Source organism: Chlorocebus sabaeus, chromosome 11, assembly GCF_047675955.1.
Source record: "Chlorocebus sabaeus isolate Y175 chromosome 11, mChlSab1.0.hap1, whole genome shotgun sequence".
NCBI lineage: Eukaryota > Metazoa > Chordata > Mammalia > Primates > Cercopithecidae > Chlorocebus > Chlorocebus sabaeus.
This window is the reverse complement of record NC_132914.1, coordinates 126,210,725-126,237,702: the sequence shown is the minus strand read 5'-3', so window position 1 is coordinate 126,237,702 and position 26,978 is coordinate 126,210,725. Positions and strand designations below refer to the sequence as shown.

At 46.1% G+C, this 26,978-nt stretch overlaps 2 pseudogenes; both read right to left on the bottom strand.

Moving 5' to 3' along the window:
* Positions 1-8,603: 8,603 nt before the first annotated feature.
* Positions 8,604-9,241, bottom strand: LOC140712825 (NACHT, LRR and PYD domains-containing protein 9-like; annotated as a pseudogene).
* LOC140712811 (NACHT, LRR and PYD domains-containing protein 9 pseudogene) lies at positions 9,197-10,037 on the bottom strand (annotated as a pseudogene).
* Positions 10,038-26,978: the final 16,941 nt, after the last annotated feature.

Genomic DNA, 26,978 nt, shown 5'->3' with positions numbered 1-26,978 from the left:
GTTCGGGAGGCCTCAGGAAACTTACACTCATGGCGGAAGGTGAAGGGAAAACAAGGCACCTTCTTCACAAGGCGGCAGAAGAGAGAGAGAGAAACCCACCGGAAACTGCTGTTTATGGAACCATGAGCTCTCGTGAGAACTCCCTCACTGTCAACATGAAAACATCCTGGGGGAAACCGCCCCCGTGATCCAATCACCTCCCACCAGGCTCCTCCCTTGACATGTGGGGATTATGGGGGTTGCAACTGGAGGTGAGATTTGGGTGGGGACACGGAGCCCAACCATATCAGCCACCTAACAGGTGTGAGGTGGCGTCTCACTGCGGTGTTGATGTGCATTTCCCTGACGATTAGCAAGGTTCAGCACCTTTTCATACACCTGTTGGAATTCAGTTTTCTCCTAATCCCCCTTTAGCCAAGAATGGGAAGCTTTCTTTTCACACCACCACTCTTCCAAGTGTCTTCAGCCCTCACATCGGGTGATCCTGCAAGTCATTTGAGCCTGTCTGGGGCACTGCTCATGCCGAAGAGTCTCACCACCATCTCTCGGTCAGCGGCCCTCAGTGGACAGGGCCGAGAAGGAAAGCAGGCCCTGACCCAGCTGTACCTGGCTCCCAGGCTCTGCCACAGAGGGTGCTCATGGTCTCCATTTTGCTCCTGTGTGCAGGATGCTTCTAGGCCAGCTCCTCCCCCAGTCATGCTGCCTTGTACACAGAGCAGGGGCAGAGAAAGCTTGGCCTGCTTAGGTGCCTCTGCCGCTTTCTTGCACCATCGGCCTTGAATACAAGAATTGATCATCTGCTGCCCTTAGAGTGGCCAGTCTCTTTCAAAAGTCTGGCTGTCTTAGGGAGAAGAAAGGGCCTTTAAAGAATTTGAAGAACACACAGGAAGAACATAAAGCACATTGGTTTGTTTAACAAATATGTTCTGAGCATTGCCGCATGCCAGGTACCATTCAGGTTGCTAGGAAGAAAGTCATGAAAAAAATACAAGATCTTGGGCCAGGCACGGTGGCTCATGCCTGTAATTGCAGCACTTTGGGAGGCCGAGGCGGGCAGATTACCTGAGGCCAGGAGTTTGAGACCAGCCTGGCCAATGTGGCGAAACCTCATCTCTACTAAAAATACAAAAAATTAGCCGGCCTTTTTGGTGGGTGCCTGTAAATCCCAGCTATTCTGGAGGCTGAGACACAAGAATCGCTTGAACCCGGGAGGCAGAGGGTGCAGTGAGCTGAGATTGTTCCACTGGACTCCAGCCTGGGCAACAAGGGCGAAACTCCATCTCAAAAAAAAAAAAAGACTTTATATATGTATATAAAGTCTCTTCCCTCTTGGAACTTACATGCTAATGGAGAGAGACAAATACAAGGGATGTGTACGTGAGTCTGTGTGTGGGGGGATGTGAGTCTGTGTGTGGGTGTGTGAGTCTGTGTGTGGGGGGATGTGAGTCTGTGTGTGGGTGTGAGTCTGTGTGTGTCTGTGTGTGTGGGTATGTGAGTCTGTGTGTGTCTGTGTGTGGGTGTATGGGTCTGTGTGTGGGTGTGTGAGTCTGTGTGTGGGGGGGGTGTGAGTCTGTGTGTGGGGGTGTGGATGTGTGGGTGTGGGTGTATGTGGGAGCATGGGGGGTGTGAGTGTGTGTCGGTGTGTAGGTGTAAGTGCGGGGTGTGAGTCTATGTGGAAGTGTGTGTGGGGGTGTGAGTCTGGGTGTGGGGGTGTGGGTGTGTGAACCTGTGTGGGGCAGTGTGGATGTGTGGGTGTGAGTGTATGTGGCGGGGGAGAGTGTGGGTGTGTAGGTGTAAGTGTGGAGGTGTCGGGGGATGTGAGTCTGTGTGGAGGGGTGTAGATGTGTGTATGGGTGTGTGAGTCTGTGTGTGAGGTGTGGGTGTGTGGGTGTGGGTGTGAATGTGTGTGTGGGGTGTGGGGGGTGTGGGGGTGAGTGTGTGTGGGTGTGAACATGTGGGGGTGACTGTGTGGGGGCGTGATTGTAGGCGCTGTGAGTGATAAGTGTTATAAAGCAAAATAAGTAAGGGGAGCAGAATACCTAGAGCAGGGGTGCTCTTATTTACATGGTAGTAGAGAGCAGTATTTGAGAAGATAGCTGAAGGAAATGATGCAGAAAGACAAAGAATCACAGGAAAGAGTGTTTGAGGCAGGAGCGATGAGCTGGATGGGCAGGAGGACACGGTAGGAAGTGAGATTAGAGAGCAGACAGGGGTCAAAGATGGGGTAGGGCAAGTTTAACTTTCCCTCTGAGTGATATGGGAGTAATGAGACGATTCTGAAGACAGGAGAGGCACAATCTGGCTGATGTCCTAAAAGAAGCATTCTGGCTGCTCTGCAAAAAATACATGAGAGAGAGTCAAAGATGGAAGAGGGGAGACCAGGTAGCAGACCATCGCAATAATCCGGGGAGGTTCGGGGCAGAAGAGTGCCATAATCTGACTTCTTTTTAGTAGATTCATCTGGAGCAGGGCAAGAGTGCATCAAGAGAGAACAGGTAGAAAATCAGTGCAATAATCCCCAGAGATGAGGGTGGGGAGAAGTCCTCAGAGGCTGCCAGAGCCAGAAGGGTTTGCTGATGGGCTGATTGTGTGGCGTGAGGGAAGCAGAGGAGTCCAGGTGACTTCAGGGTCTTCAGCTGTAGCGTCGGGATAAATGAAGTTGCCATTGACGGAGACGGGGAAGATGGCTGCATGAGTGCACTAACCCATGAGTTCTGCCTCAAGCATGTTAAATTGAGATCTATGCTAGATATACAAGAAGAGATATCCGGAAAGGTGCTGCATGTGAAAATCTTGAGTCCGAGGTAGATGTCCAGTCCAGATACATAGACAAGAGAGTCATTAGCCTGTAGATTGTACTTAAAGAGAAGGAAGAGAGGAGAGGAGAAAAAAGAGACCTAAGGAATTAAAAAATGAGAAGAACTTGCCCAGGAGATGGGGAGGGAGGTGCTAGTGGAGGGAGGTAAGAAACAGGAGGGAGTGGAGTCCCCAAAGGAAGAAGTTGATTCAGGAAACAAGAAACGATCAATGGTGCTGTATACTGATTAAAGGCAGATCAAGATGAAGACAGAGAATTGAACATGAAATTCAGCAACACTGAGATCACTGGTCTTCTGGACAGGAACTTCTTTTCTTGAGTGCTGGGAGCAAAAGAGTAGCTTAACAAAAGAGTGAAGAGAGGAAAATACTGTGGACAGTTTTTCTAATGGGTTTTGCTAAAATAAAGAAGAGGGGAGGAAAGAGAAAAGGTGGGATAGCAATTTTCTTAAAAATTAAAGATATTATAAGATATTGCAGGACTGATCAAGTGGTGAGAAGAAATATAATATTGCAAGAGGACAAGAGAACCACTTCTGGAATGTGTATGTCCTCACGTAGTTGATAGATGGAATGCACTGACCAAGGAGAAGGGTTGACCTTAAATCAGAGCGCAAACCATTCATCCATTGTAATAGGATGGAACCTATCTGTAGGTTGAGAGATAGGGCTCTGAGAACTCACAAAATTCTTCTCTTACTACTTCTGCTGTACTCAGTGAATAGAAAGGGCAAATGGCTTTGGGAGCTGTAAAGGGGTTTCTAGACTGCACTGAGGATCCACTGAAATTCATGGCCAGAACATTGAAGCAAGGCCAGTAGGCGTGAGCGAGTGTTTCCCCAGTTACTTCCAGCTGCCTGCATGCAGGGGCGATGTAGATGCACAGTTGGATTTACCTGCAATTGCTGTTTTTGCAGGCGAATCTAACAGATGGAGAGAGAGCCCAGAGCATTGAGGGTATAGACAAGAGTTCGACGATTACTGTGGAACATAGTGTTTAAGCTCAGCACAGAGAGAGATGAAGATGAACTGTGTGTGTTCTGATTGGAGGTCAACGTCTCCTCCCCAAGAGGAGAGTGATGAAACATGACAAGGAAATAGGAGGAATGGAGTACAGATCCAGGTGAAATAAAAGAACGTCAGGATTTGAAGAACGGGGGGCAGTGAGCTACCCAGGTGAGAAGTGGATATGTCCAAATAATGAGACATTTGGAATTGAGAGTGGGGTGGGTGTACTTTTTTTGACAATGCAAAAACATCTAAAGGGTGATATCAACAAGGGGCTGCTTCATGGCCTCTCAGTGTGCAAGGCTAATGACTGTCGCAGAGGGTCATGAAGGGCTTTGGGAGCATAGAAGTTGGGAAATTAATTCTTACTCATGCTCATCGAGGATGTTGAAGAAGGCTGCACAAATGAGGTGGGTTTTTGGGGGGTCTTTTTGGCTGGGTCTTGAAGCATGCACAGATTCTAAATGGGTGGGGATTGTGCAGTAGAGGACTAACCTTGCCCCAAGAAAGGCTTGGCTGCTGACCAGCCAGCCTCTAAGTCCTTGGGATGTCCTGCCTGAAAAGAGCATCTTTGTTTACCGGGGACCCTTTTCCCACATTAGTCAATGTGGTTCATGGTGGGGGGTCTTGGACAAAGCAGTTATCCGCTCAACCTCTGTAGGGCCTGGAGAATAAGGTCAGCTATGAGGGTGGTCAGGCGAGTCTACAGGACCATCACCCAGTCAGAACTCTGCCCACCAAGGCTGGGGGAGCTTCACTGGCCGGCAGGAGTCTGTGCGTGTTGCCACACTTCATGGTTGGGGGCAGTAAGTGCTGTGCCTGTGACTCTAGCGGGAGAGGACAACTGGAACTCTCCTAGGCCCCCCCTGTGCACTGCTTCCATATGCTGGGTTCAGTCTGCACACTTTCACTGTAATAAACTGTCGCTGTGAGCATACCTGCTTTGCTCAGTCGTGGGCCTTCTAGGAAGCCACTGAGCCTGGGGGTAGTCTTGGGGGCCACAGTATTGGAGGTAAAGATGAAGGCCAAGAAACTCTAGTTAAGGACCTGGTATGAAAAAAAACAAAGACACTTGGAAATGTCATTTTCACATGAATAGACAGTATACAGAAAGGAAAAAAAATTACTCTTAAACATATGAAAAAAGGGTCCAACCTGACTTCATAATATCACAAGTATAAAAGTATATTAAGATACCATTTTTTTAACCTAGGAGATTGGAACAAATCCCAAAGCACAGTAAAACACTGCATCGTCAAGGCCATGGGGACCCAAGGTCTCTCACACACAGCTGGTGAAAATGTGAACCAATTTAATTTGGTAATATCCATTAAAATTACAAGTACAAAGACATTTGACCCATCTATCCTATGTCTGTAAATTTATGCCACCCAAATACTTATACATGTGAGAATGCCTGTGCATAACAATATTCATTGCAGCTTTTTTGTGTAATAGAAAAAGATCGAAAGTAACTCATATGTCTATCAGTAGGAGACTGATTGAATAAATTACATTATACTATCCACCAGAATAAATAATGCAATGCAGCACATCTGAAAAAGAGGAATGAGAAAACCGAGTACTGATGTAGAAGGAGATACATTTCAATGACAAAAAGCAAGTCGCAATACGGTATTACAGCAGGCAACTATTCATGTTAAAAAGTGTGGAAAATAAGAATACACATTGTATTTCCATGTGCTCGCATAAAGATACCATGTAATAATACACAAATAATGGATAAATGTAATGGCCTCTTTGGGGGTGAAGAGAGGAAGGGGAAGGATTATTTTTGTACCATGTGAATGTGTTGTTTATTACACCGATTAAATTTAAAAAGAAAGAACTGCTATTTTCTAAACCACAGTACGTTTTTGAATGCTTCTAAAAGACTGAAATGAAGTTGACTGCAGAAACATGTTTTGTGCCATTCCTGCTGGTTATCTGCTAATGGAGTAGGCAGCCTCTACAATGCCCCACCAATGCCTGCCTCCTGGCATTCATGCTCTTCTGTAATCCCCTCTCCTCACATGTGAGCTGGACTTACTTCTAATAAATGGAACGTGGCACATGCGATGAAATGTCACTTCCAATGTCGGGTCATAAAAAGGCTGTAACTCCCACCTTGGGTAGCCATGTGAGGTGAAATGTGTCCCTTTACAATTTACTGTTAAACCCCTAACCCCCAATGTGAATGCATTTGGAAATAGGACCTTTACAGAGTTCATTAAGGTTCAATGCGGTCATAAGGGTAGACTCATAATCTGATAGAACTGTGTCCTTATAAGAAGAGAAGCCAGGCACCGTGGCTTACTTCTGTAATCCCAACATTTTGGGAAGTTAAGGTGGGAGGATCACTTGAGCTCAGGAGTTGGAGACCAGGCTGGGCAACATAGTGAGCCCCCATCTGCTAAAAATACTTTTTAAAAAATTATGGCTGGGTGCAGTGACTCATGCTTGTAATCCCAGCATTTTGGGAGGCCAAGGTGGGAGGATCACATGAGCCCAGGAGTTTGAGAGCAGCCTGGGCAACACAGTGAAGCCCCAGTTCTACAAAAAACAAAACAAAACAAAACAACAAAAATTAGCCAGCCATGCTGGTGTACACCTGTAGTCCCAACTACTTGGGAGGCTGAGGCCAGAGGATCGCTTGAGACTTGGAGGTTGAGGCTGCGGTGAGCCATGATTGTGCCACCGCACTCCAGACTGGGCAACAGAGCAAGACTCTTTATAAAAAGAAAGAAAGAAGGCAGGCAACACCAGAGCTTTCTCTCTCTCTTTACTATGTGAGGACACAGAGAGAAGGCAGCTATCTACAGGCAAGGAGGATAATCCTCACTAGACACCAACACTCTGGGACCTTGACCTTAGACTTCTAGCTTCCAGAACTGGGAGAAAATAGATTTCCTGTTGTGTAAGCCACACAGTCCATGGTATCTTGATATGGTAGCCTGAACGTGCTCCTTCAGGTGACAGGTGCGCGCTCTCTCTCTCTTTCTGTGTGTGTGTGTGTGTGTGTGTGTGTGTGTGTGTGTGTGTGATTACTTGTTCTAGAGGGAGTCAGGAGCCACACCACAAAACAGCCCCATGGAGATGCCCAGGTGACAGAGGCCTGAGGCTCATTGACAGCCACGTGAAAGAGCTTGGAAGCCAACCCTCTCCACATCAAGCCTTGAGATGACTTTACCCCCAGCCAGCATCATGAGAGGCCCTGAGCCAGAGCAACTTGACTAAGCTGCTCCCAGGCTTCTTACCTACAGAACCTGTGAGATACTGAATGTTAGTTGTGTTCAGCTTCTATGTTTGGGGGTAATTTGTTACACAGCAATAGATAACTGATACATCCACACAGCAAGTTATTCCAAAGCTTAGCAGCCTGAAACAACAACAAACACTTATTATGGCACACAGTTGCTATAGCTCAAAAATTGATACTGGCGTAAGCATTGGTCTAACTCAGGACTCCTCATCATTGCCATCAAGGTGTTGGCCAGGGCTGCACTACTGGTTCAACCGGGGTTTGGCAGCCACTTCTAAGGTGAGTCACTCACAGCCTGCTGGAAGGAGGCCTCTGTTCCTGGCTGTGGGCAGAAGGTCTCAGCTCTCCATCACATGGGTCTCTCCACTGGTCTAAGAGTCCTTTCAATGTGGCAGCTGGTTTCCCCCAAAGCAAGTGATGCAAGAGAGAGAGAGAGAGTGTGTGGCCCTGGATGTCACGCACTATTTATAATACCCTATTGGTGACCCAGGTCAGCCCTATTCAGTGTCGGGGGGGAAACTTCCCAATGGAGTGTACTCCAGGATCAGGGACCCTTGGGGAGCAGGTTGAATACTCTATTGAGATGGGATTTTTCCCTTGACCTTGACCCTTCCAGAGTGGTTCATTTCACTCAGCCTGCAGTCTGTGGACAGCTAAGTGTTAACAGCTCAGTGAAGAGTGAGGGTGACAGACTCCTGCACCTGCCCTTTTTGACATAGTTTTTGTTGGGTGTTCAGGAAGAACCAAGTCACATGAACTGTTTGAAAGATGATGAATGTGGAAGGCTTTATTGAACAGTGGAAGTGGCTCTCAGTGGAAGGGGAGCTGGAAAGGAGATGGTGCAGGAAGAAGGTGATCTTTCCCTAAAGCTCAGCCGCCTCTGGCTGGGCTCCCCTCTAAAGCTGCACCATCTGAAGTTCTCCCTGGCTCAATTGCTGTTTCTCGGCTCCCCACTCAGCCGCTTCCATCCTGGTCCATCAGCAGCTTGTGTTGCTCCCTTCTTTTTTTTCTGCCCGCTGGTCTGGCTTTTGTGGGCACAGGACAGGGGGCAGGGTGGGCCAAAAAGACAGTCATTTGGAATGGGATCAGCTGCTTTCACTTAGGGCTGAGGGTCCAGGCTTGAGGGTGGAGTTTAGCTGGGAGCCCAGCTCTTCTGTATGAGGGTCAACTGTTTTTACTTAGGGTAGAGGTTCCAGGCTTGAGGGTGGAGTTTAGCCGGGAGCCCAGCCCTTCTGTATGAGGGTCAACTGTTTTTACTTAGGGTAGAGGTTCCAGGCTTGAGGGTGGAGTTCAGCCGGGAGCCCAGCCCTTCTGTATGAGGGTCAACTGTTTTTACTTAGGGTAGAGTTTCCAGGCTTGAGTGTGGAGCTTAGCTGGGAGCCCAGCCCTTTGGTATCACTAGGACAACATTGATAACACAGTCCCAGGGCTGGGGGTGGGTCTGAGGATTGGGGGATTTCAGGAATGAGGTTTAGGGATGAACAAAGAATGCTTGAGCCTTGTCAGGTAACCATTTCTAACTATTTGGGGAGTTTATTTCAAGGTCTTCTCCCCTTTCTAGCCACCATTTCATACAAGTACAGAACAACCAGCATATAAAGGGATTATGGCACAAGATAAACAGCAGTCCAGTATCTCTCACAAAATTAAAGGCTTTCAAGGCTTTATTCTTCTTGCTGAAGAAGTAGGAGAAATACAGCTTCCTTTCAAGTTCAGTGAATCCTGGGAGCTTTATGAGTTTGGGATGCTACAGCATAAAATAGTTTTTTGTTGTTGTTGTTTTTGGTTTTTTTTTGCATACCCACTTTTCCTAATGCAATGAGCAGAGAGGATTCTGGAATCATCTTTTTTTGCAACAAACTGCTCAGGATAATTTGTGTTGGCTGATGCTGCCTCCAGTCATCATACAAGTCAGCTTTAAGTTCCAAGTCAAACTTCAGTTGCTCAAAGCCATCCAGGATGAACAGAATTTGCTCTGGCTAGGAAAAAAAACGTCTTTGATCTTTTCTGGAGACTCAGGCCAGTCCCAGTCCCTAGAGAGCAGCTCCAGTAAGCTGGTCTCTGTGATACCGTTCGTTTCACAGACATTAAGGAAAAAACCAAATGTGCATCTATCCTTCCATAACATAAGTTTCCCTCTGCCCAGTCCAACATCACTTTTTTTTTTTTTTTTTTTTTTTTTTTTTTTGGAGACTGAGTCTTGTTCTGTCATCCAGGTTGCAGTGCAATGGTGTGATCTCAGCTCAGTGCAACCTCTGCCTCCCAGGTTCAAGTGATTCTCCCGCCTCAGCCTCCCAAGTAGTTGGAATTATAGGCATGCACCAGCATGCCCAGCTAATTTTTGTATTTTCAGTAGAGACGGGGTTTCACCATGTTGGCCAGGCTGGTCTTGAACTCCTGTCCTCAGGTGATCCGCCTGCCTTGGCCTCCCAAAGTGCTGGGATTACAGGCGTGAGCCACTGCACCCGGCCCATCACTTTTCTTAAAAGGGTTGTTTTTCCAATTCCATCAGAGCCTTCCAGGACCACAGTGAGTAGTCTAGCTTCAACAGTATATGCATCATTCAATACTTGGACTCATTTTTCATGATTTCTTTGTAGAAATGCCCAGGGACATGAACACAGGTTTCCCTTTCCCATACAAGTTGAAATTTCTCTTTCATGTGCTTTCTATATGGGTTGAGCTTATTTCTCATCTCTTCCTGAGCCTTCGTCCAGAGATCTTTCCTACTGATCTGTAGAAATAGGTTCAGTGTCACCTTCCATGCCTATTCTCCTGGATAATGTTTGTCCAACAGCTTTGCTACATCTTCTTTGGAAGGCTTCTTTAGCTCAGGCCGGGTGATTGGCTCGAGTTCAGATGTCAAAGGTTCTTGTTTGAGGAGCTCCTTAAATTTCCAAAACTCTTCCTTTCTGAGCTCCTTCAGCTACCACAACAAGCCAAAATCTGAAAAGAAAAAAAAAAAAAAAAAAAAAAAACAAAAAAAAAACAGGATTCCACCACATTGTCCCAGATTGTGAGCTCAGATGTCTCCAGAGGGAAAAGAAAGATCCTCAAAAATAAAGAATAAATGATACCCAATCCTGCTCCTGGTCCTTCTGGCTGGTACTCATCCTACTTTATGCTATTTTAACTGGCATATGGCACTTCACAGGATGTTTATAGACTTTTATGTAACTATTCACTTGTTGGTGTACTTTTCAGTTAGTTCAAGTTTCACACTGTGAAAAATAACAATAGACAATCTCCAAAGGTTATGTACCTTATGATTCTATTTCTGTGATATCCTCAAAAAAAAAAAAAAAAAAAAAACTATAGTGATGTAGAACAGATGACAAGGGCCAGAGGTAAGGGGTGGGGGAAGGAGTATGTTACTACAAAGGGTTAATGTGAGGAAATTTCCAGTGCCCTGATGGTGGTGCCAGTAACACCAATCTATACCTGTGTAAATTTCATGGAACTATACAGAGATAACATGTCAATTTTGATAAGTGGTAATTTTTTTAAAGTAAATTGATGTTTTAAAGTAATCATATATGTACAATGCTGCTGTGACCATCCATGTAATGCCCGACACGAGGAGGCTGCTCTAGGGCAGCCTGTAGGAAGAGTGATGCCAAGTCACAGCTTATCACATCTTTGATTTTCATATTTTCTGCCAAGTAAATATTGTATTGTGTTGCTTGAAAGCAGCTACACAGATGGGCTTTTTTTTAATTAGCAAATTTTGTTTCATATATTTGAGGTTTACAACGTGATGTTTTGGGGTACATATAGATGGTAAAAATGGTTACTGCAAAAGAAATAAAAAAGAAAAAGAAAAGAAAACAATTACTGTGGTGAAGCAGATTGACATAACTGTCATCTCACATGGTTCCTTTTTTGTGACAAGAGCAGCTAAAATCTACGTATTTAACAAAACCCCAATACAATTTTGTTAACTTTCATCCTCGTAATGCACCTTAGACCTCTAGACCTGTTTATTCTGCATATCTGCTCATTTGTATCCTTTGACCCACACTGCAGCATTAGTAACATAGTCACAATAACCAAGACACCGAAACAACCTGAATGCCCATGAGCAGGTGAATGGATAAAGACAATGTGGTTCTGTAGGGAGAGAGAATGGAATAGTATTCAGTCTTTAAAAAAGCGTCCGGGCGTGGTGGTTCACACCTGTAATCCCAGCACTTTGGGAGGCTGAGGCAGGCAGATCATGAGGTCAAAATATCAAGACCATCCTGGCCAACAAGGTGAAACCCTGTCTCCACTAAAAATACAAAAATTAGCCAGGTGTGGTGGTGCATGCCTGTAGTCCCAGCTACTCAGGAGGCTGAGGCAAGAGAATCACTTGAACCCAGGAGGCAGAGGTTGCAGTGAGCTGAGATCGTGCCACTGCACTCCAGCCTGGGTGACAGAGCGAGACTCCACCTCAGAAAAAAAAAAAAAAAAAAAGGAGATCCTACCATGTGCCACAACATGAATGAACCTGGTGGACATCATGCTAAGTGAGATCCAAACACAGAAAGACAAATCCGGCATCATCTCACTTACATGTGGAATATTTTCTAAAGAGCTCAAATATGCAGACATAAAGAATGAAACAGTCATTACCACAGGGGCGGGACTGGGGAAACAGGGACATGTGGGTCAAGGGATACACAGCAGATAGTAGCATGGGTTTTTCTTAAAGGCAACATGGCCTCAGGGATAGTTCCTGCTATGAGCTCTATGGGGTACCTCAACAGAGAAGTGAAAATCTGTATATTAAAAATCCTAAATATCCCAAATCTATTTTCCAAACTGCTGTCCTTTCTTTTCACTGGGGTAGGTTCACAACGCAGGGACAGAATGAGAAATAAAGCAGAAAAAGAGGAAATGAGAGGAGGAGTAGAAAACTCCAGTACCTACAGGGCCCAGCTGGTAACATCAAAAAACAATTATTATCGTAAGTATAGCAAACATTGAGAGAGATCTTTCAAGATGTCAGGCACTGGCTGAGAGGGTTTGCCTCTGTGTCCCCACCCAAATCTCATCTCGAATTGTAATCCCTACATGCCAAGGAGGGACCTGACAGGAGGTGATTGGATCTTGGGGATGGTTTCCCCCATGCTGTTCTCATGATAGTGAGTTCTCAGGAGATCTGATGGTTTAAAAGTGCGTGGCCTCCTTCATGCTCTGTCTCTCTCCTGCCACCATGTAGACTGCCTTGCTTCCCCTTCCCCTTCTGCCATGATTGTAAGTTTCCTGAGGCCTCCCCAGTCATGCAGAACTGTGAGCCAATTCCACCTCTTTTCTTTATAAATTACCCAGTCTCAGGTGGTATTCTTTATAGCAGTGTGAGAACAGATTAATTCACTGGCCAAATGACTTTCCATATCACAATGGATTTGATCCTCACAACACACCTCTAAAGCAGGTTACCTTCATATCCCATATATTACAGGTGAGGAAACTGAGGCACAGAGAGAGTAAGCAATATACCTGATATTACACCTAGAAAATGGCAGAAGCAGAACTCAATACAAGGCAGTTCAGAATGCACAACCGTAAGTGGATGAAATCAGCCAGGAGTTAGAATCCTGACATTCCATATTGCATTGTCAACACCACACTTGACAACCAGAGTGAGGATCGAGGAGGTGAGAGCAGATGCGGCAGGCAATAGCTCCACACATGGCTGCCCGTGGAAAACACACCCTTAGCATCAACAGATATTTCATCTTTTTGTGGAAAGAGCTCAAACTTGGGATTTCTTTATAAAGTGTCTCAATTTTAAAATATGGACTCAGTTGACTTGTAATAACTGTAGATCTTATGATCTCTGAATTAGAACTAGCTAATGTTGTGTTGACACAAATTGCCAGCCCTTTGCGATTCATTTAGACCCAGCTTGAGGAGCTCGCCCAAGGACACCCTCTCTTTATCTGTTATTGCATCACAAAACTAACACATTAAATCTTAATGACTTACAGTGAAACCAGTTTGCTTATTATGATGGTTTATTGATTGTAATTTATTATGATGGTTTATTAATTACTATAACTATTGCTCATGAGTCTACAGCTCTGCTGATCTAAGTCATGCTCGGCTGGTTGTGACTGGACTCACTCATATATCTGTGATCAGATGCCTGGTCGGCTGGGGGCTGGCTGGTCTAGAATAGCACACTGGTTCTACTGCATGCTGTTAACAAAAGCAAGTCAAGGGACCAGGCTGTGTTTTCCACTCAGGCATGAAGAAATAGACAACGAAGTCCTAGGCATGGAGCCCAGGCAGGGGGAGGTGATAAGGCTGCAGAAATAACCCCACTTCCTTGCCACTGCACTAATTTTATGGCCTTACCCCCTCCTCTGCCCAGGCTCTGCACCTAGGACTTTGCTGATTGCTTTAATGAAAGCCAAAGGCTAGAAAGGAACAATTAAACTTTCACAAGTGCTAGTAAGTGAAATTATTCATTGACGTCTGATAAATTCAAACTATTCAGGTCCAATTTTATTGTTTGCTCCTATTCCCATTGAAATAGTCATCAAAGGAAGCTGAAGGTAGAAGTCGAGCCCTATCAGGAGTTAATTCTATGGATTGTATATCTTAAAGGTAGTAGAAAAAAGTGAACAAATAGCCTTAGCTGAGGCAGAAGTTCAGCACTATACGAAGACCATCACCCTCTGAGAAGGCTTTTCCCACCTTCCTCCTAGAGTGTGTGGAGTTGTGTGAATCTAACATGTTAACATATGCAGAACAGTGCTTAGAAAAAAGGGAGGACAATGCAAGTGTCAACTATTACTCTTATTTCTAAGTCCCACCATGTTTTACTAAGAACCTACTTACTGCATGATATTGTGATAAATGTGTGTTGTGGGATTTAATAAATGCTTCCTGAGTTGAGAGGAGCCTGTCACTTTCGTTTGCTGCTTGACTTTCCTTCCTTCCTTCCTTCCTTCCTTCCTTCCTTCCTTCCTTCCTTCCTTCCCTCCTTCCTTTCTTTCCTTCTTTCCTTTCTTATTCTTTTCTTTCTCTTTCTTTCTTCTCTTTTTCTCTTCTCTCTCTCTCTTTTTCTTTCTCCTTCCTCCTCCCTTCCTTCCTTCTTTCCTTCCTTCCTTCCTTCCTTCCTTCCTTCCTTCCTTCCTTCCTTCCTTCCTTCCTTCCTTCTCAGACTCATGCTGTATCACCCAGGTTGGAGTGCAGTGGTGCCCAGCTCAATGCAACCTCTGCCTCTGGGGTTCAAGAGATTCTCATGCCTTAGCCACTCGAGTAGCTGGGATTACAGGCATGCATCACCAGGCCCGGATAATTTTTTGTATTTTTAGTAGAGACAGGGTTTCGCCATATTGGCCAGGCTGGACTCGAACTCCTGGCCTCAAGTGATCCACCCACCTTGGCCTCCCAAAGTACTGATATTACAGGCGTGAGTCACTACATGTGGCCGCTGCTTGACTTTCTAAGTGAGACATTCACATTCTGGACCTGCAGTAAACAGATTTGCAAAAGCCAGGAAGGCAGATGAGTAAAGTTAGTTCCACATTCTTCTCCCCCTCCACACACACATTCTTCAGATTATGTGGTAAATATAAAATGACACCCCAGAGACGTCCACATCTTAATCCCCGGAACCTGTCAAGGTGTTACTGACATGGCCAAATGGATTTTGTAGGGGTGAGGTATTAATCTGTTCTTGCGTTGCTATAAAGAAATAACTGAGGGTGGGTAATTTACAAAGAAAAGAGGTTTAAATGGTGCTCAGTTCTGCAGGCTGCACAGGAAGCCTGGTAGCCTCTGCTCCTGGGGAGGCCTCAGGGAGCTTTGATTCATGGCAGAAGGTGAAGTGGAAGCAGGTATCTTACATGGCAGGAGCAGGGTCAAAGGCAGGTGGCGGTGTGACACACTTAACCGGACCGCATAGGAACCCACACGCTCACTCTCCTGAGGATAGCATGCAGAGAACGGTGCTAAACCATTGATGAGAACTCCGTCCCCATGATCCAATCCCCTGCCACCAGGCCCCGCCTCCAACCCTGGGGACAACAACGCGGTAGGAGATTTGGGTGGAGACACAGATCCAAACCACATCAGGTGATTATGTGAGGAGATCATCTGGGATCATCCCAAGAACCAAAATGTTTATATTAGGGAGACAGAGTCCCAGAACAACAGGAGATGCAAGGACACACAGAGGTCAGAGGGACCTGAAGACGCTGTCCCGCTGGCAGTAAAGACGGAGGAAGGGGCTACATGAGTCCATTGTTGCACGGCCATGAAGACATACCTGAGACTGGGTAATGTATGAAGAAGACAGGTGTCATTGGCTCATGGTTCCGCAGGCTGTACAAGAAGCAGAGTGGCTTTTGCTCGGCTCCTGGGGAGGCCTCTGGGAGCTTTCGGTCATGGTGGAAGGCAAAGGGAGAGCAGGCACTTCCCATGGCTGGAGCAGGAGGAAGACGAAGACGGGTGGCGCTGCACACTTTTAAATCACCAGATCTCACAAGAACTCACGGTCACCAGGACAGCACCAGGAGTGATGGTGCTAAACCATTCATAGAGGATCCACCCCATGACCCAGTCACCTCCCACCGGGCCCCACCTCCACACACACACATCAGGTATAACCACTCTACATGCGATTTGGGCAGGGACATGGATCCAAACCACGTCAGCGGTCATGAGGCAGGGGATTGGGCAGCCTTTACTTAGGAGCTGCCAGAGGCAAGAAACTGATTCTCCCCAACAGCCCTCAGCAGGAAGGGAGCTCTGCCAACACGTTGATGTGAGGACTTCTGACCTTAGAACTGTCTGATAATAAATGCATGCTGTTTAGAGTCACCAGATTTGTGGTGATTTGTCACTGCAGCAATAAGATACTAATACAGATGGAAATGGGGGCGGTGTACCCTCATCAGTTCTCAGCCCCCCCAGTCCTGTCAAGAAAGAGCCCAGCACAGGGGCTGCCCTCAGGGTCTCTGGGACCAGAGAGCTGTGAATTCCCAGCTCTCACACCAGTTATTTGAATCCCTTGTGTCTCAGTTTCCTTACCTACACAATGGGCATAATACAAGCTCGTGCCTCATGGCGTTGATAGAAGGATTTAGCGAGTTAATACATGAAATGTGTTTCCAGTTTCCAGCACATATAAAAAATACATCCTGATTTCTAGGGATCTGCAAACCAGTTTGAGAAGAAAGACATAGTTCTTGGTGTTAGTATTACGTATTTCCATTTCTAATTATATTCAGGGAGAGAAGAAAAGAAACAACGGCTTCTGCAAACCTGGGTACAGCGTTTCTCCGTGCGAGTCTTAGAGATCTGTGTGCTAGTGTGTGCTGTGTGGGCCTGTTAGCATGTGTAACTTTTGATGGACCACTTATCTTAGTTATTGCTTTCTATTTTATTTCCCCTGGATCCCAGTAATAAATTGGAGCCTTTCTGTGGTATGAAAGATCTCTGAAAATAGTTCAGACCCTGTTGGATGCCTACTAAAACATGATTGAATTAAGCTCAAACTCCAGATGGTCTTTATCTAGAGGGGTAACCAAGTAAAATATTTTTTCATGTAAAAGGCTAGACATCACATTGCTTGCCATCTCCCTAAAGCCCTTGTAGACCTAGAAACATTAAAAAATAAATACATTTAAATGAAAAACAATAAAAACACCTCACACATCTCATTGATGCCCATCCTTCTCTATGGAGAAACATGCATTTGCTCAAATCCAGGAAGAGCCCACCATAGTGTCCCCCTGTGTTGCCCTCTGGCCCTTTTCTCCTCACCCCCATCTGGGTTCAGGTGCTCAGTGGCCAGTGCTGTGTGGAAGGGTGGAACGGAAATTGCCCAGACACTGTACCTATGCACACAGGGTGACCAGTTGATTTGTAATGGTCATTAAGGTACAAATACATTTCGTCTGGAACATTTCTTGAAGGACAGTCCTTGTTATTTGACTGTGCAAGCTCATGAGGAAAGTAATTGGTAGGACATGAAAAAGAGACTCTTTTCTTATTGTGTGGCAACAGGGTTAATAATTAATCAGTGAATTAGCCCTAAGCTCCATTCATGTGTATATAATTATCTATTCCACACCTCTGGATGGGGATGTAAAAGGCATCTGTAACTCATTCTAACAACATGGGTTCTTGGTTTTTGTTCTACTGTTCATTTCTCCCCCTAAGAGTAGACTCAGTGGCTCAGTGGCACAGAACGGAAATCACAGAAGAACAGCTGCATAAACATAACGGTCCTTATTCTCTCACATAAAAGGCATTGAAAGATGGACAGCTCAGGCCTGACACAGAGGCCCCAGGAAGTAATCGGGGAACGAGGCTTTTTCTACCCCAAGGTCACAAAGTGGCCCCTGAAGCTCCAACTACCATACAGTCATTCCAGGTAGCTGGAAGGAGAGGCAAGAGGTGGGCCCCTCTTGGCTGAACCAGAACCTTTAAAGGCCCTTCCTGGAAGTTCCTTCTGAAGATGCCACTTTTATCTGATTGCCCAGGACTTAGTCACGTGCCTAAACCCAGCTACCAGGAAATCCAGAAGGTGCAGACTTTTTGATCTCAGCAAGTTGCCACCCCTGAGAAAGGCTGGGCTCTGAGGCTGAGGGAGGGCAAGGGAACACCAGCGGGGCAACAGCAGTCTCAGCTACCCACTCCAAGCCGCTCCTCTCTCAGCTACACCCTCCAAACTGCTTCTCTCTCAGCTACCCCTCCAAGCTACTCCTCCCTCAGCTACCCCCTCCAAGCTATTCCTCTCTCAGCTATCCCCCCCAAGCTACTCCTCCCTCAGCTACCCCCTCCAAGCTACTGCTCTCTCAGCTACCCCCCCAAGCCACTCTTCTCTCAGCTACCGCCTCCAAGTCACTCTTTTCTTAGCCACCCCCTCCAAACTGCTTCTCTCTCAGCTACCACCTCCAAGCTACTCTTCCATCAGCTACCCCCTCCAAGCCACTCTTCTCTTAGCCACCCCCTCCAAGTCGCTCCTCACTCAACTACCTGCTCCAAGCCACTTCTCCCCAGACTTGCCCACCTCATGAATGGCACCCCCAGCTGCTCCAGCCAAAACCACGGCAGCACCCATGGCTCACTTGCCTGCATCCTCCACACCTAATTGAACAGCAGGATGCACCAATTCCACACCCAAAATACATCTCTTCCTGCCCACATCTCTCTGCATCCCCGCTGCTACCGTGCCCCTGAGACGTTACTGTAAGTGTAAACTATTGCTATTATCGTTCCTAAGTCCCACCGTGTTTTGTTAAGAAACTCCTGACCAGGCCGGTGGCTCATGCCTCTAATCCCAGCCCTTTGGGAGGCCAAGGTGGGCGGATCACAAAGTCAGGAGATCAAGACGATCCTGGCCAACATGGTGAAAGTCCATCTCTACTAAAATACAAAAAAAAAAAAAAAATTAGCTGGGTATGATGGTAGGCCTGTAGTCCCAGCTACTTGGGAGGCTGAGGCAGGGGACTCTCTTGAACCCAGGAGGCGGAGGTTGCAGCGAGCAGAGATCGCACCACTACACTCCAGCCTGGCAACAGAGTGAGATTCCATCTCAAAATTGAAAAAAGACGCACTTTTTTCTTAGTGCACCATGTTGTGATAAATGTGTGTTGTCGGATTTAATAAATGCTCACTGAATAGAGAGCAGCCGGTCACTTTCGTTTGCTGCCTGACTTGAGACCCAGCTGCTCTCACTTTCCTATAACCCACTCTCCACAGAGCAGCAAAATCTCACATACCACTCCCCTACTTAGACCTCTCCTATGGCGTCCCTTGACAGTTGAGTTAAAAAACACAAACTGGCCACTGCCAACCAGAACCCCCATAGTCTCAGACCCATAAACCCTGAGCACGTGTCCTGCCTCCACACCGCTCACTCCTGAGCTCCAGCCACAGGGGGGCCCTTCTTCTCCTGTTCCTCCAACAGCCCAAGCCCTTCCTACCTGGGGTTTCTGCACGTCCTCTTCCCTGTGTCTGGACAGCTTCATCTCAGCCGTGAAAGTACGACCTCATCACAATTCCACCTCAATACAATGCCCCTCCTCACAAGCACCTGCTCCCATCACCTGAGACCAAGTCTCACCCAGCTCATACACACCCCAGTCACTCTGTAGCCCTGTTCTGTGTTTTTCTATTTTTAATTAATTAATTTAATTAATTAAATTATTAAAATAAATTAAATAATTATTGAGACAGAGTCTCACTCTGTCGCCCAGGCTGGAGTGTAGTGGCATGATCTTGGCTCACTGCAAGCTCCGCCTCCCGGGTTCACGCTATTCTGCCTCAGCCTCCTGAATAGCTGGGACTACAGGCACCCGCCACCATGCCCGGCTAATTTTTTGAATTTTTAGTAGAGACGGAGTTTCACCATGTTAACCAGGATGAGTCTCGATCTCCTGACCTTGTGATCTGCCTGCCTCGGCCTCCCAAAGTGCTGGGATTGCAGGCGTCAGCCACCGCGCCTGGCCAGCCCTGTTTTATCTTCTTTACAACCTGGCCAGGTACAGTGGCTCACATCTATAATCCCAGCACTTTGGGAGGCCGAAGCAGAAGGATCACTTGAGCACAGGAGTTCTAGGCCCACCTGGATAACACAGCGAGACTCTGTCTCTACAACACAGAAAAAAATTAGCTGGGTGTGGTGGCGTGTGCCTGTGGTCCCCAGCTACTTGAGAGGCTGGGGTGGGAGGATCGTTTGAGCCCAGGAGTTTGAGGCCAGTCAGCCATGGTCACCATGGCACTCCAGCCTGGGCGACAGAGCAAAACGCTGTCCCAACATAAATAAATAAAACCTATCATTACCTGCAATTCTCTTTTTTCAAATGTACTGGCTTACTGGTTCATAGTTCAACTCTACCTGTTAAAACACAAGCCCCCATGAGGACAGGGAGCCGGTGTTTCTTGAGGTCAGATTCCTTGATGTGTAGAAGTGCATTTGATGCATAATAGGTGCTCAAAAGCTGTTGAGTAAACAAATGAGTGGAGAAGCGAACCCTTCTGAGGCAAACGTGCATGAGATCAGAATGGATGGGCACTGGAGAGGTGGAATGGGCCTGGGGATAATAACCCACCTCCCTGGGAAAAAAGAACAAGTCATGAAAACGCCAACAAGTCAACCAAGACCACAGCAGGACACGATGAATGCTAGGAGTTCACTCTGAGAAAGCTGCCTGGCCACTCAGCGGGACACCAGATAGAGCTGTTGACTTTCTCGTGACTTTGCGTCTGACCTGAAAGAACAGGAGAAAGAGGGAAGCTTCCTGGAATGATGAAATTACACCGGACAACTTAATGAAAAATTCTCAGTTCCCACTGAGGCATTAAATAGTTGATTTCCACATGGAAGCCTCCATCGCTCGTGACAAACTGTTTCTTTATTTTTCCACAGAAATGTTAGAGATGAAAAAGATGAACCGAGAAGACCTCCTCTGACTGCAGCCTTGCCGGTGAGCTTCATTGCTCAGCAGTGAAGATCCAGCCAGCAGCGGAAGAACAGGAGCATCCAAAGATGGATTATGCTTTCGCTTCCAATTAGAATGGGCTATTAATTACATGTTTTGAATTGACTTGAGTTATAAATTGCTCATAGGGAAAGAGAGCTGTTTTCTTTTTCCCACGTAGTTCAGCATTGCCACCTTCCATCGGCAACAAATAAAGTCCTCTCTTGAGAGATTTTCAAATTTCAGTAACTGAGGTTGTTAAACAAGGAAAGGCGAGTTTAGCTCTGAGAGCTCGGAAGTAATTCACATTTGGCTAATTTGGGACTCTCAGGCTGGCCATTACGTCTTTAGATCACTCGGGTTGACTCTGAATTAAAGGTGGCATCCCAAATCGCTGCAATTAATCTGCCGAGTACACTCGCCACCGAATGTCAGGATTTCACTCGGTAGGGTCTTCAAAAAGCTTGGCACGGTTGATACACTGACAGTTGCAACACAGCTAATTTCGACTGAGTTAAGAACTGCAATGGCCGTATTGATCCGTTAAACACCACGCCATATTTGAGCGGGAGGTTACTCCCGATCTCCCTCTTAAAACCCTCACAGATTAAAGTCATGTGCCGGTCTGTGTATGAAATGAACATTTCAACGTTTAATCCTGGAGCACTCACTGTATTTGAGGTGTGCCCGACCTTTATGTCCAACACTTTCTTTCTTTCTGCCATTTCATTAAGTACTGGCTAGAAGACCAAAACACAGCCTTAAGTCAGAAACCCAGGAAATACCTACACAAAACACGATTTGAGCTTTGGATCAAGATTTCATGACTTTTTAGGATGAAATATCTCCAGTGAGACACCGGGGAAGAAGAGGGAAAGGTGCCCTTCATTTTATGCCATGCCCTCAGCTAGTTCACTCCACAAACGACACATTTGTCTCTCCTGTTGGCATTTGGACCTGGTAGGAACCGGAGTCACAGTCACTGAGGGATGAGTCAGAACTTAGTAATTATGTTTTCTGCTTCGTTCCCTTAATTCTTTTTAAAATATCATTTTTTAACCTACCAAAAATGCTCACTTTGGAAAACCTGAAAACCTACAGAAAAAAATGCGTAAGAAAATAAAAATTACCCATAACCTTATCACCCAAATACACATGTGTGTACCACCACAAGCTCTGGTTTATGCATATATATGCATCATTTCAATAAATATATATGCATGTTTACCTGTTCTATATAATAAATATGTGTGTGTGTGTGTGTATATATATATAAAAAACCAAGTAGTTCTAAAGAAAGCTTGTGTCAAGCTACCAATGACAATCTTGCTAGCAGCATGTGAGAGCTTGGTGATTTTGAGGTGCTTATGTCTTTAGCAGGCACTTTGATGTCTTCCTTTCTTCCACCAACCTGCCTTCTAATTCCACAGGGCAGAGAGCAAATGCTCTGACTGATTCCATCAGGATTCGGTGTAAAATGTCCCCACTCCCCACCCTCTCGCCCCCACCCCTGCCATAGCAGTGGCTAATTGCCTATGCAATCCACAGAGTGGACAGCTTGTTCGTGCAGGGGGCCCAGGTTCGTTGAGAAGCTCTGGAGGGTGACATGCACATTTTATTCTGGAAACATGGAGGTCCTGGGTTGGCACATAAATGGATGGTCTTAACTTGGCTAAAATGTATCTGTGCTGATGTAGTGGGTTGAATCGTGGCCCTCCAAAGATATGTCTACCCAAAACCAAAGCACGAGATCTTATCTGGAGCATGTATCTTTGCAAATCTAATTAAGGCAAGAATTTTTTTTTTTCTTTGAGACAGAGTCTCACTCTGTCACCCAGGCTGGAGTGCAATGGCACGATCTCAGCTCACTGCAACCTCCACCTCCTGGGTTCAAGCAATTATCATGCCTCAATCTCTAGAGTAGCTAGGATTACATTACCCACCACCACACCGGACTAATTTTTGTATTTTTAGCAGAGACAGGGTTTCCCCATGTTGACCAGGCTGGTCTCGAACTCCTGGCCTCAAGTGATCAACCCGCCTCAGCCTCCCATAGTGCTGGGATTACAGGCATGAGCCACTGCACCCAGCCAAGGTGAGGATCTTGAGATGAGGTCATCCTGGATTTGGCCCTAAAGCTGAGAATGAAGATCCTGACAAGAGAGAGAAGAGGAGAAGACAGAGAGACACAGGGAGGAGGCCACGTGAACACAGAGGCAGAGATGGGAGCAATGCAGCCTCAGGCCAAAGAATGTCTGGAGTCACCAGGAGCTGGAGGAGGCAGGAGGGAGCCTCCCCTAGAGCCTCTGAAGGGAGCACAGCCCTGGCCACCCCTGATTTCGGATTCCAGCCTCCACACTGTGGAGTGACAATCTCTGTTGTTTTAAACTTCCAAGTTGTGGTGACCTCTTTTTTTTTTTTTTTTTTTGGAGACAGAGTTTTGCTCTTGTCGCCCAGGCTAGAGGGTAGTGGTGCGATCTTGGCTCACTGAAAACTCTGCCTCCTGGGTTCAAGTGATTCTCCTGCCTCAGCCTCCTGAGTACACACCACCTTCCCTGTCCCTCAATGTGCCTGTGGCCCCTGAGGACGCCTGTCCCACCTTCCCTGTCTTGCATTCGGCGCCAGGGACTCACTGGTAAGGATGGATGAGCCGCTTGCTCACCCAGTGGCTTCTAGGAATGGGGGGTACCAGCAGCCAAGCAGAAGAGGAAGGAGAGTGGATGTTCCTCCCTGCAGGGGCCCCATAGGGGCCGGGACTGGAGAGGATGCACCCCTCCACACAAGGCTGCAGCTCCTATCAAAGCGCCCTCTCCACACACTTTCTCTCTCCAGGTATGGGAACCGCTCCCACCCCTGCTCTTCGGGTCTACAGATTTGAAGCTTCCTCCTCTATTAGTCCCAGAGATGCACCAACCCATGCGATGTTCCTAGACTCTGCTGCAACTGTGGAAGTCATCCTTGTATGAAACTCTTCTCAAAGCTGGATGGGGCCACCCATTTCTGTGGCATGGTTACATGAGTAGATCATGGTATTACTGCATGCTTTATGTATGTTCAAAGTTCTCCATGACAAAAAGTTTAGAAAAATATAACAGAAGTTTTTTAAAAAAGAGGGCTGAGGCAGAACACTGCTCCAATCTCCTGCAAGATGGTCCAGCTGCCACCTCCCTACCTCCTCATGCTTGCAAGATGACTGTTGGAGCTCCAGCCATCACACCTGAGTTCTGGACAGGAAGAAGGGATAGGCAAAGGGTAAAAGTCATCTGTTTCTGGTAATGTCACATCTAGTAAATTCTGTTTACACCATATATGCTGGGACTGTGACTCATGATCACAGGCAGACTGGAGGGATGTAGTATTGCTACCTGAGCACATTGGCTTCTTTGAACAAAACTGGGGGTTAGTTGGTAAGAAAAGAGGAGACAGTAGGTATTGGGTATGCAATTAGCATTCTCTGCCACTGAGGGTGAATTCACTTAGAGGAAGCAAAAAGGTTGCCAGTGAGAAAAGGTCACCAGTGAGAAGATCTCGCAACAGGTTCAGAAAGGCATGAGAGCACCCTCAGTCATGGCCAGAGCAAAACCCACGGATTTAGTGACGGGATTCACCAAACCCAAAGCTTGACTGCACTCAGATCGGAGCTTTTACACTTGACCTGCCAGTGCCTTGGACTAATCCCATTCCAGAATTCCGAATAGCCTTGTTCACCAACAGTGTTCAAGTAATTATAAACCGCTTTCATTGCAATCCAACCCATACTAACGTAAGCAAATAGCAAAATTTATTTTAAAGGTAAGAGAGGTCAGTTGGAACCAAAAGATAAGAACTATCTCAGGAACGACCAGAATCAGGGACTGGAGTGCCTTTGGATCTCTCCCTCTCTCACATTCTGCTTTTTTCTGTACCCTTTCTTATATTTCTTCTCTCCGTTGTGGCTCCAAATTGTCAGGGAAAGATTCTGATTGCCTGTTGTCTTGAAACAAGCATTTATTCCTGGTCCAACAAACTGTGACCAGAGGAAGAGTTCTGAGGAAGAGGCTGTATATGATATATCATTAATAACCATATTAGTCTGTTCTCTCATGGCTATAAAGAACTGCCTGACACTGGGTAATTTACAAAGAAAAGAGGTTTAATTGACTCACAGTTCCACATGGTTGGGGAGGCCACAGGAAACTTACAATCATGGTGGAAGGGGAAGCAGGCACATCTTACATGGTGGCAGGTGACAGAGAGTGTGTAGGAGGAACTGTCAACACTCATAAAATCATCAGATCTTGTGAGAACTCACTGTCACAAGAACAGCATCGGGGAAATCACCGCCATGATCCAATCATCTCCCACCAGGTCCTGCCCTCAACATGTGGGGATTATGGGGATTATAATTTGAGCTGAGATTTGGGTGGGGTCACAGAGCCAAACCATATCAATAACTACATATATATATATATATAGATATAGATATTCTTGATTATAATTCAGACATTTTAAACATTTGCAACATTAAAGATTAAAAAGGATCTTAGTCAAAGGGTGATGCAAATGATTTAGACCAGTCAACCACAAAGATTATGACTTTGATTGGTCTTATTTGACCGTTTTTGAAAACTTCACTGAGAATATAGACATTGGTGTCTCATAATCTTCTTCAAACTGACTTTGTTTTCCACTGGTCCCCTCATTAAGGTGTTAAATGAAACTTAACATAGTTTCATTGGTAGAATTGTATTTTTAACATTTTGAAATTTCTATTTGTAACCTTGTTCATGTGGTAATCTTCTACCTTCTGTAAAACTCATGCTTTAACATCTGCCCTGTAAGCACATGCTGGGCATTCCTGGTTCTGGACAGGACGTCTGAGGGGTCTAAGGTCACCTTGCCTTGCCTTGCCTCCCTCATTCCCTAACCGTCACCACCACTTCCCACCACTTAGGAGCACTTTTCAAATACAAACCAATCAATCCAGAGTCCATACCTACAACTACCTTCCTTATCAGGCTCTCACACCCTAGAGGTCAGTATCCACCTGTCCAATCACCCTAAAGCCAGGTACCAGACAACTAGAGGCAGCCCCTATGCTCAGAACTATTCAAGCAAGTCAATACTAAGCCTCACTTGTTCCTGCCCGTGGAAACCACAATAAATTGTCTTCCTCGCATATTCCTCTCTCTGTGTCTCCTGAGCAACCCTGGTGCATCCCGTGGGGTGAGATGTGTCCCCTCCTCTTGGGAACTGTGAGTGACAGCTATCATTTGAATGGCAGTCATCTCAAATCTGTTGGTCTTGCCATAACCAAAATTTCCTATTCATACTCTGTACTTGAGAACAGACAGCACCAAGATCATCTCTTCCTCTCCTGCCGCAAGGTCGCTGGGCCCAACACCTCCCCCAGCTGTGTCCTCTACTCTCAGATCACTGTGTTTAGTTGATCTCAGGGATGGCGACAGAGCGGATGTGGCACACACCCCACCCCTCCTGCATCCCACTCCCGGCTCCCACCCTCGCCCCTACCCCAGCCTGGGCCACCTTCTCATAAACCCGGGGGACCTGATTCATCTATTTTCTTTCCAATCTGGTAATTAAAGCACAGACATTAAGCCTGAGTCCTTCAGGATTTTGAGTCTAATACCCATCTAGACCTTGCATTTTGAACATTAAAATCATTCTCTCTCAAAAAAACCCTGCTTTGCAATTCAATAGCTTTGTTTCTCAAGACTATTGTTTCCTCTCTCATAACATTCAAAAGCCTCCTCAGACACTCAGAGCCAGGAATTTGACTCTTGATGACCTGAATTTGGCTGTGTTGATGGCCACCTCTACCCCCAAACGCAGTAAGCTCAGAATGGTGTAATTTTCATAGTGAATTATATGTGCATGTATGTGTGTATGTGTGCAAAACAAAATACTTACCAGTTAATATCTGAGTTTATTATTCTGCCACTAAAAAACAGAACAAATGTTTACATGCAGGCAGTATCATAGCTTATGAGGTTTATCCAAAGAATAGTTATTTGTAGACTACTAAAGACATTCTAAAACCAATAAAGTCTCATTGTGTTGAGAACCCAGTAATCAGAATTCCCTCTCCGTGCCTCTTACCAACAAATAACGATCGTTACGTCAGAGGCGTTTGAACCAGAGCAACTCCATCTCGAACAGGGGCTGGGTAAGATGAGGCTGAGACCTACTGCGCTGCCTTCCCAGGAGGTTACGGCATTGTAAGTCACGGGATGAGACAGGAGGTCAGCACAAGATACAGATACTAATGACCTTGCTGATAAAACAGATTGCATAAAGAAGTCAGCCAAATCCCACCAAAACCAAGGTGGTGGCGAGAGTGACCTCTGGTCGTCCTCACACAGCTCATCATGCGCTAACTATAATGCATTAGGAGGCTAAAAGACCCTCCTACCAGTGCCATGACAGTTTACAATGTCATAGCAATATCAAGTAACTTCCTG